At 36.8% G+C, this 8,500-nt stretch overlaps 1 pseudogene; it reads right to left on the bottom strand.

Annotated features, from left to right (window-relative positions):
* Window positions 1-1,423: 1,423 nt before the first annotated feature.
* On the bottom strand, window positions 1,424-2,197 carry LOC102850052 (annotated as a pseudogene).
* Between the last annotated feature and the right edge of the window lie 6,303 nt (window positions 2,198-8,500).

Here is an 8,500-nt window from a genome sequence, read left to right as displayed (position 1 = left end):
AAGTCTTTCTGCCACAAGTCATGCTTGCCTCAAGTCTTAATACCCAGTGTGGGAAGCACTCATTCTCTTATCCTAATCCCACAGTTTTGGGTTTTTTTAGGATGAAAAGGCTAACAAAGCTGTCATTTAGGCTATTACCACAATTAGTTTGCTCAATAAGACAGTGAAATCAATATTTTCAACACAAATTTCAGGTCATCAGATTCAAGTCCAAACAGATTCAAGGGAGAAAGAGGAAATTAATTAAATTTATGCAATGGCAAAACACCAACATCTAAAATCTATTGCCATAGTGGAAGTAGCCAAGGAAAAGTCAGCTACAGCAAAATCAAAATCACATGATATAAATATTAGATATTAAATGGCAAGAAGCAAGCCTTTCATAAGACTACGGAATATTTTGGCCAGGAAAAAGGTCAAGATGGTAGAAAGTAAAACAAAATCAAAATTAATAAGTACAAAGGAGAATTCAAGATTCATAGTCCTTTAGTAGATGGCATTAAATCTGTCTTGTTCCTCCAAAGAACCATTTGCTAGCACTGCCATCCCCCTTCGTGATCCACTCAACTGCACTGTAGTTTAAAAGCTCTGGTTCCTGCCTGATATGGAGCTTTCAACCAGCAGAATTAAGCTGAAAGTCATCTAGTGCTCTTGTTATAATTTAGCATAATTTTAGGAGTTCATAACACATGGGGAGCTGACACATAATTGGGGGGGAGAAGATTTAATGTATTGTGTTGGCTTTGTTGCTAATTGTCCTGAACAAAGACAAACACCAAAGCATTCACATGTAAATCAGCCCAAGCTTCCCCCCCTCACCTTCCAAAACCCCTGCACAACACCCTGGATGTCTAAAATCTTGTAGCAGCTGAGCTGCAGATAAAGCTGCAAGGCTACTCCAAATCATCTATGAAGGCAGAGTGAGACCAAGCAGAAAAGCCTAGCAATCTCAATCTGTCTCTTCCCAAATTAGGACTGGCTCTAATATACCTGATGAGGGATGTAGCAAGCTACATTGGAGCAAGACACCAAGGGAAAAATAATAGAGGAGAGGGGCAGAAGGGGTTGTTATTTATAAAAAAGTCCCAGAAGCTATCCTGGTACAAAGGTTTGTGGCTGAGTTTTCCTTATGGCTTCCACAAGGATCATAGAGATCACCTGTACTTGGAGCAATGCTTCATCTTGTCCTCAAGAGGCATAGTACTCTACTACTGTAATATTGAAGGCATGCAGTTTGAGGATACCACCAGCTGCTTCACAGGGCAAAGATGTGTAATCTCCTCACATGTGATTAACTGCCTCTGAAAACCCACTAGAGGGTCGCCTGTGAATCTGTTCAAAGTCCATGGTACACAACAGCAACTGCTTTAAAGCACACATTGTTGATACAAGAAATTGGCTAGGCCAAAAAAGATGCCATGAATTAAGATAGCATATACTGTGGTGGCTCCAGCTGAGAGAAGTGTGTAAGATGTGTGGCTGATTGTGTCATCAGTATCGACCATGTTGTCCATGATAGCATTTGATCTTTCACATCATCCATGAGCACCCCATGGACCACTTTTTTCCACTCTTTGTGAATCAAGGTGAAATCCATGTTCAACCAGTTTGCAATAGAGATCACTCTCTTCACTAAGTGAGACAATAGTGCAGTTCTTCCACTCACAGATACTTCAGGACAGATGACTCAGCACGTAAATTGTCCATTGAGATATCAAAAAAGGCCTGAATGTGAGAAGCATGTAGATCCATGGTGATGATATGGTCTGTGTCTACTGCAAGACAGTGTATTTGCCACAAGCCTGGCTGGGTTTAGGCCCCAGCTCTTATCTTTCTTATCTTGCTAGGCATAAAAAAAGCATGGGATGACTTCAGTGACCCAGCTGAAGCAATCTTGCAGGCACTGGTCATGATCGTTAATTTCTCCATAGCCATTCTGAACAGTGTAGACATCTCCACGTATGTTCTCGCCAATTTCCACACAGGACTCCTGGTTGTTGAATGTCTTAGACACCACCTTGCAGAGCTCCAAGGCCAAGCAGCTGGTGATTTTCTGGGATAAATCCTGGTGGGAGCTGAAGATTTTTATATACAGTATCTTGGCCAGTTCTCTTGGGCACTCTGTACAGAGTTGCCACTGCTGCTGCCCAGGCTGAAATCTGAGCCTGATCAGAGACTTGGAACTAAACTGCTTCATGTTGCCACTCCACCACCTTCACATTATTTTTAGTAAATTAGCATGTAAGTAAAAAGGGGGAAACTATTTCGAAATCATAAATTGGCATAGTGACAGTAACAACAAGCTCAAACAAAGCAATTGTTTTTGTGAAGACATGGGAGCATGAAGTACTTAATTCTGATGTTCAAATGGTCTCTACAGTCAGAACTAAATGAGATTCCTAATTTTTCCATATGAAACCTATAGTTAGACCAAGAAGCTATTGTCTGAACAGAGCAAGGGAACACTGTATGGTTTAAAATCGAGAAAGAAGTGTGTCAGGGGTATATCCTTTCTCCATACCTTTTCAATTTATATGCAGAACAGATTATTTGGGATGCTGGACTTTATGAAGAAGAATGTGGCTCAAGGTTGGAAGAAGACTCATCAACAATTTTCATTACATAGATGAAACAAGTTTGCTTGAGAAAGTAGAGGAGGACTTGAAGTGTTTACTGGAAAAGGTCAGAAACCACAGCCTTCAATATGGATTGCATCTCAGCATCAAGAAAACAAAGACCTTCACCATTGAGCCAATACCCAGTATCATAATAGATGGAGAAAACTGAAGTTGGTGACAATTTCATCTTACTTCAATCCACAGTCATCATTCTTGGCACTAGCAGTCAGGAAATCAAAAGATAAGTTAGGTTGGAAAAAATCTGCTGTCAATGATCTCTTCCAAGTGCTAAAGATGTCTTGTCATAAATGTTGTTTTGAAGATGATACAACCTTCCTTGCTGAAAGCAAGAATAGCTTGAGGTTATTGCCCAGAGGATCAAAGACAAAACCTTCAATATGGATTAAATCTTAACATCTCAGAAACAAAACTTCTAACCACTGAATCAGTAAGCAACATCATGATAGATGGATAAAAGATTGAAGTCAACAATCATTTCATTTTACTTAGACTCACAAACCACAATAATGGACACAGTGGTCAAAATGGTAAACGAAATGTTACATTAGGGAAACTGGATGTCAAGTACTCCTCCAAATTACTAAAGCAAGCCAGTTTAAATATTAAGGTGCACCTGATACAATCCAATGTATTTTCAATTTCTTCCTATGCATCTCAACGATGGACGTTAAATAAAGATGGCAGAAGAAAAATGGATGATTTTTGCTTGTAGTGTTGGTAATGTGTACACAAACTACCAACAGAGAAAAAACAAGATGTGCAACCAAGGCGCTTCTTAAAAACAAGGATAATAAAACATCTTCTTACATAATTTGAACATGCAGTCGTGAAGGGTGAGTCCTTGGGAAAAAGACATGTTGAGGAAGGTCGATTGTCAGGAAGAGAAATGAAACTCTTTGCAAAGATTGATTGGTACAGCGACTGTACCAAAGTGTTTCAGTATATCAGAGATCATGAAGGATGCACAGGATAGCAAAGTATAGATCTATTGTTCCTAGGGTTGCTATGACTCAGATTGACTTGGTGACATATGACAACATAGTTAATAAGAAGGGAAAATGTGGTGCCATAAATTTATGGCTCAAAATGGTTTTTCTAACTGATTGGCTTTGACTTTGACCATACAACAGGGACAGACAATGCTAGTGGTACAAATGAAATTAACAGTGCCTTCTGGGTGGGAAATTGCAAATGGGGGGATATCCTACTAATAAGAGTATTGATCAATCTTGTCATTCTAGAGGGTAAAAATGGAGCAAGTTCAGAGGCAGCAATTGAGAAGCTTACTATTAAAAAGATGTAGGATAGTCAGCCTACTGTGCATTCATTTAAAATAAAGATTTCTGCACTATTTAGACAATGACCCAGCCAAAAGTAATTGCTAGAGTGGAGAATCAGACATGAGATAGAGATAACCTGAAACTATCACTCCTATTTACAGCTTAAATTGTGACTTGTTAAATTCTCTAATTATGTGATTATATTACCTCTGAGTTTGGTGTAGCCATTGCAATGGACTTGTGGATCCAGTGGTATTACATTGAGTAACATGAAAGGGATTTCATAAGAACAGGTTTGTGCTGTTGACATAGTTGATGAGGAGTATTCCTCCTTGTGGAGTGAGTGGAAATTTAGATGTGTCCACCTGCACACTGTCTTTGCTTTCTTTTTTAACCCAACTGAATATATGCTGTTTAGAGACGGATCCATTAATCTAAAGAAAGCTTGCTTACAACCTATTTTAGAAGTATGTCATCACATATATAGCATATAATATGTCGAAGCAAAAGTCATAGAGCTAATTTTTTAACATTTAGTTTGTACAGACAAAATTTTATACAAACTAAATTTAGTTTATATTAAATTTACTTTATATAGAAATGTGTCTTCACTTGTATATTATATAACACATATCTATTCAAAAGTCATAGTACTATATTTCTAAAATATAGTTTATATTGACGAGGTAATAGAGGACAATATTGTGAATCCAATAACAGTTTATTTAAGCAGCTACTCTTCTGCAATTAGAATGTTTCTATGAAAGGAAAGCAAAAACCACAAATCGAGATACTTAGGAATAAACCTAACCAGAGACATAAAAGACTTTCAAACAGGATGAAAAAGAAAACAACCTACCAACTAGGAACAAACATTTGGCAATATGATCTCAGAGAAGGGTCTCATAACAAAAGGTTACAGAATGCTATATAGTCTTCACAAGAAAAAGACTCGTAACCCAATTATAAAATGGGCAAAAGGCATGAAAAGATTTTTCAAAGAGGAAGACATTCAGATGGTTAATAGACACATGAAGAAATGTTCAAAATCACTGGTGATGCAAATCAAAACCACAACGAGATATCATCTCCCTCGAGTAGTAATGACAAAGTTTAACAGGACAGTAAGTAATAAAGAGATAGCAACTCTCATACACTGTTGGTGGGGTTGTAAAATGATACAACCATTCTGGAAAACAGTTTGGCATATCTTCAAAAAGCTGAACATAGCAATTCCATATGATCAAGCTATTTAACTGCTAGGAATAGACCCCAAGAAAGTTAGAACTGAGACATAAACAAAGATTTGTACACCAATGTTCATAGCAGCATTATTCACCATCTCAAAAACATGGAAACAGCCCAGATCTCCAAAAACAATCAAATGGTTTGAGAAATTGTGGTACATTCACACAATGGAATACTACACAGCACTCAGGGGCAATGTCTTCAAAAATTACTACATAACTTGGGAGAGATTGGAAAACATCATGCTGAGTGAACTAATTCAGTATCACAAAGACAAATACTTCCTTGAGACCATTATTGTAGAAATAGAAAAAATTATGGTAAAACGTGTATGAGGATCCAAGGGGGGAGGATCTAAGCAGGGGTATGAAGATGGGCAGTTGGGGGGGTGGATTATGATTGTGGGTTACACACAATTTGGTGGGTGGAGGTGGGGAGAGGTAAAGGAAATAAGGAAAGATCCAGGAGGAATTTGGAAAGATGGGTGAATGGAAGGCATAGTTCAATGGTGATTAATTTTTTAAAATATAATTATTGGAAATGATTGTATGAAACACAATGTGAATGAAGATAGTGTGAAAAAATGTATATAAACTTCATAAGTAAATCTATACAAAATAAATATTTTTAATAAAGGAAAACAGAGAAAAGGGGGAAAAGGAAGAAAAGGGCAAAAATTTTAAATGGATAAATGAATAGAAAATTAATATGGATTTGACTATGTATGCACATTTCTATAAACATGTAGGAATTGATTTGCAAATTTCAATTAATGACTAGGGTTATTTGCCAATAAGGAGAAAAAGAGGTTATGTGAGTACAAGTAAATGAACCTTTTATTCCATACTCTACTGGCTTGTCCCACACTGACAAGTAATCAAAATTGTTTGACAGAAGCAGCAAGTTGTTTGGCTCCTCAGAACTTCTGCCACTGAAATATGATGTCAGATCATTTGTTCCTGTTTAGTTCTAGCTTGATTACTTCTGGTTCCTTGAGAGTTGAATTGATGAAGTTTTACTTTAGTTACATTGCAGTGTTAATAAGTGCTGTCATGTTTATTAATGAGATACCTAAATTGCATTGTTATATTTAGAGGACAAAGTCAAGTTCACGTAACTTAAAGCAGGTGCCTGTGATAAAAGGTTAATCAGATTTCATGACCTTTTCGGAACACATTTTAAATCTTTTTACTGAGATAGCTTTCAATGCAAAAATATCAAAACTGAGAATCAGTTTATAAGATAAATGAATAATAGCCTACAATTTATACAATAAATGACCCTAACTGTTCCTAAATAAATTTTCAAGATTTAAACCTGAATGAAAGCAAAACCAAATGAAAATCCCTTCAAATCCAGCCTTAGCCATGTCATTGTTTTCTTTGATTCAGTTGTGAACTTACACATGAATAGTTCCCATACTCTATTACCAGTATTTCAAATTCTTTCCCCTGAAGATAAAATTCATTGTGGATATTTTCTATAAATTAGTCTTGATGTACAGTAGGAGGATTTTAAAGTGCAATGGAATCACTAAATAGCACTATATGTCTTGTGGAAAATTCATTCTTTGCTGGAAATAATAAAAGGAGTATTACCATGGAAGATCAAAAAATAGTTAAAGGATAATAAGAAAGTTCATAGAAAAAAATAAATCTACACAAATAAATCTTCACCCACAATGAAAATATAAAACAACATTGTACATTTTCTGATCTAGTATAGGACCTTACCAGGAAATTAAGAAATTTTGTTCTACTGAAGTTAAAATGCAAAAAAAGGAGGGGGGAAATAATATGTATATACACTTAGATAGGTGTGAAAATCTAGGTATATATGCCTAGATTGGTCGCAGAATAGAAGACCGTGAAAAGATTCATTACTCTCCTAGCCTAATAGGTTGATAAATAGATATAATTTTTTAAACAAGGTTTGAGAAAAAAACCCCTCATTAATAAATCTACACTAAATAACAATTGTTGTTGTTATGTGCTGTTGAGTCACCTGCAACTCATAGCAACCCTATGTACAACAGCCCTAAACCCTGCTTTATCCTTTGCCAATCTTACTGTCTCTGACACACCTACTCGCATTACTGCAGTCACTGAATCAATCCATCTCTTCGAGGATCTCCCTTTCTGTGCTGTCCCTCCACCCTCCCAAGAATGATGTCCCTCTCTAAGGACTGGTCCCCCCTTAAAACATGTCCAAAATATGTCAGATAAAGCTTCAGAATCCTTGCCTCAAAGGAGCAGCTTAATCTCACCCTCTATAGGAAGAACCTGTCTGTTCTCCTAGCAGTCTATGGTATATTCAATACTTTTCTCCAGCACCACAGATCAGAGACATCAATTCTTCTTCTGTACCCTAGTCATTATCCAGATTTCTGATGCATAGCAGGTAATTGCAAAGACTATGGCCCGAATCAGGCTATAGTATTTTATAATATAGTGTATAAAATATATTTAATATATTGTTTAATAACAATACTTATATTAAAGTTTTATTATGGTTTTCACATTGCATAAAGAAGTACTTATAATATCTTACTAAAATGGCAGGAAATGTTGTAATTCTTATTTACAACATTAATACATTAATAATCAGGCAATGTTGAAATTCTTAAACAAATAAGAAAAAATGAAAGGAAAAAACCTTACTCTTCAATATGTATTGAAGCTCAATCAAGAATACAAAGATTCTCTATTCTGGGTCACCAATTGGCAGCACTATGATAGATGGAGAAGAGATTGAGGTTGTAAACAGTTACAGCTTTCTCAGCTCCACAATCAACACTCTTGGTATCAGCAGTCAGGAAATCAAAGACTAATTTCATCAGGTAAATCTGCTGTCAGAGATCTTTCCAGAGTACTGAGAAGCAATGATATCATTCTAGAAACTAAGATGTGCCTAAACCAGGCTATGATTATCACAATTTGCCATGCATGAGAGAGTTGGACAATGACTAAGGATGACAGAAGAAGAATTGATGCCTTTGAGTTGTGGTGCTGGATAAGAGCATTGAACATACCCATGGACCACCAAGAAAACAAATAAGTCTGTCTTGGAGAGGGCAAAACCAAGTTTCTCCTTGGAAGCTAGGATTTTGAAGCTCTATCTCACATACTTCGGGCATGTGGCCAGGAGGGACCAATCCTTGGAGAAGGACATCGTGCTCAGAAAGGCGGAAGGACAGAGCAGGAGAGGAAGACCTTGGATGAGAAGGATTGATATAGTAACCAAGGCAATGGGTGTAGGTATGTCGGTGTCAATGAGACTGGCTCAGTTCAGGGCAGGCTTCAGAGCTATTGTACACAAGAGCACTATGACTTA

Source organism: Elephantulus edwardii, unplaced genomic scaffold (genome assembly GCF_000299155.1).
Source record: "Elephantulus edwardii isolate Elephantulus edwardi_28Jun2011 unplaced genomic scaffold, EleEdw1.0 scaffold00108, whole genome shotgun sequence".
Classification (NCBI taxonomy): Eukaryota; Metazoa; Chordata; class Mammalia; order Macroscelidea; family Macroscelididae; genus Elephantulus; species Elephantulus edwardii.
Note: the sequence above shows the minus strand (reverse complement) of the source record. Positions and strands in the feature narration are given on the sequence as shown.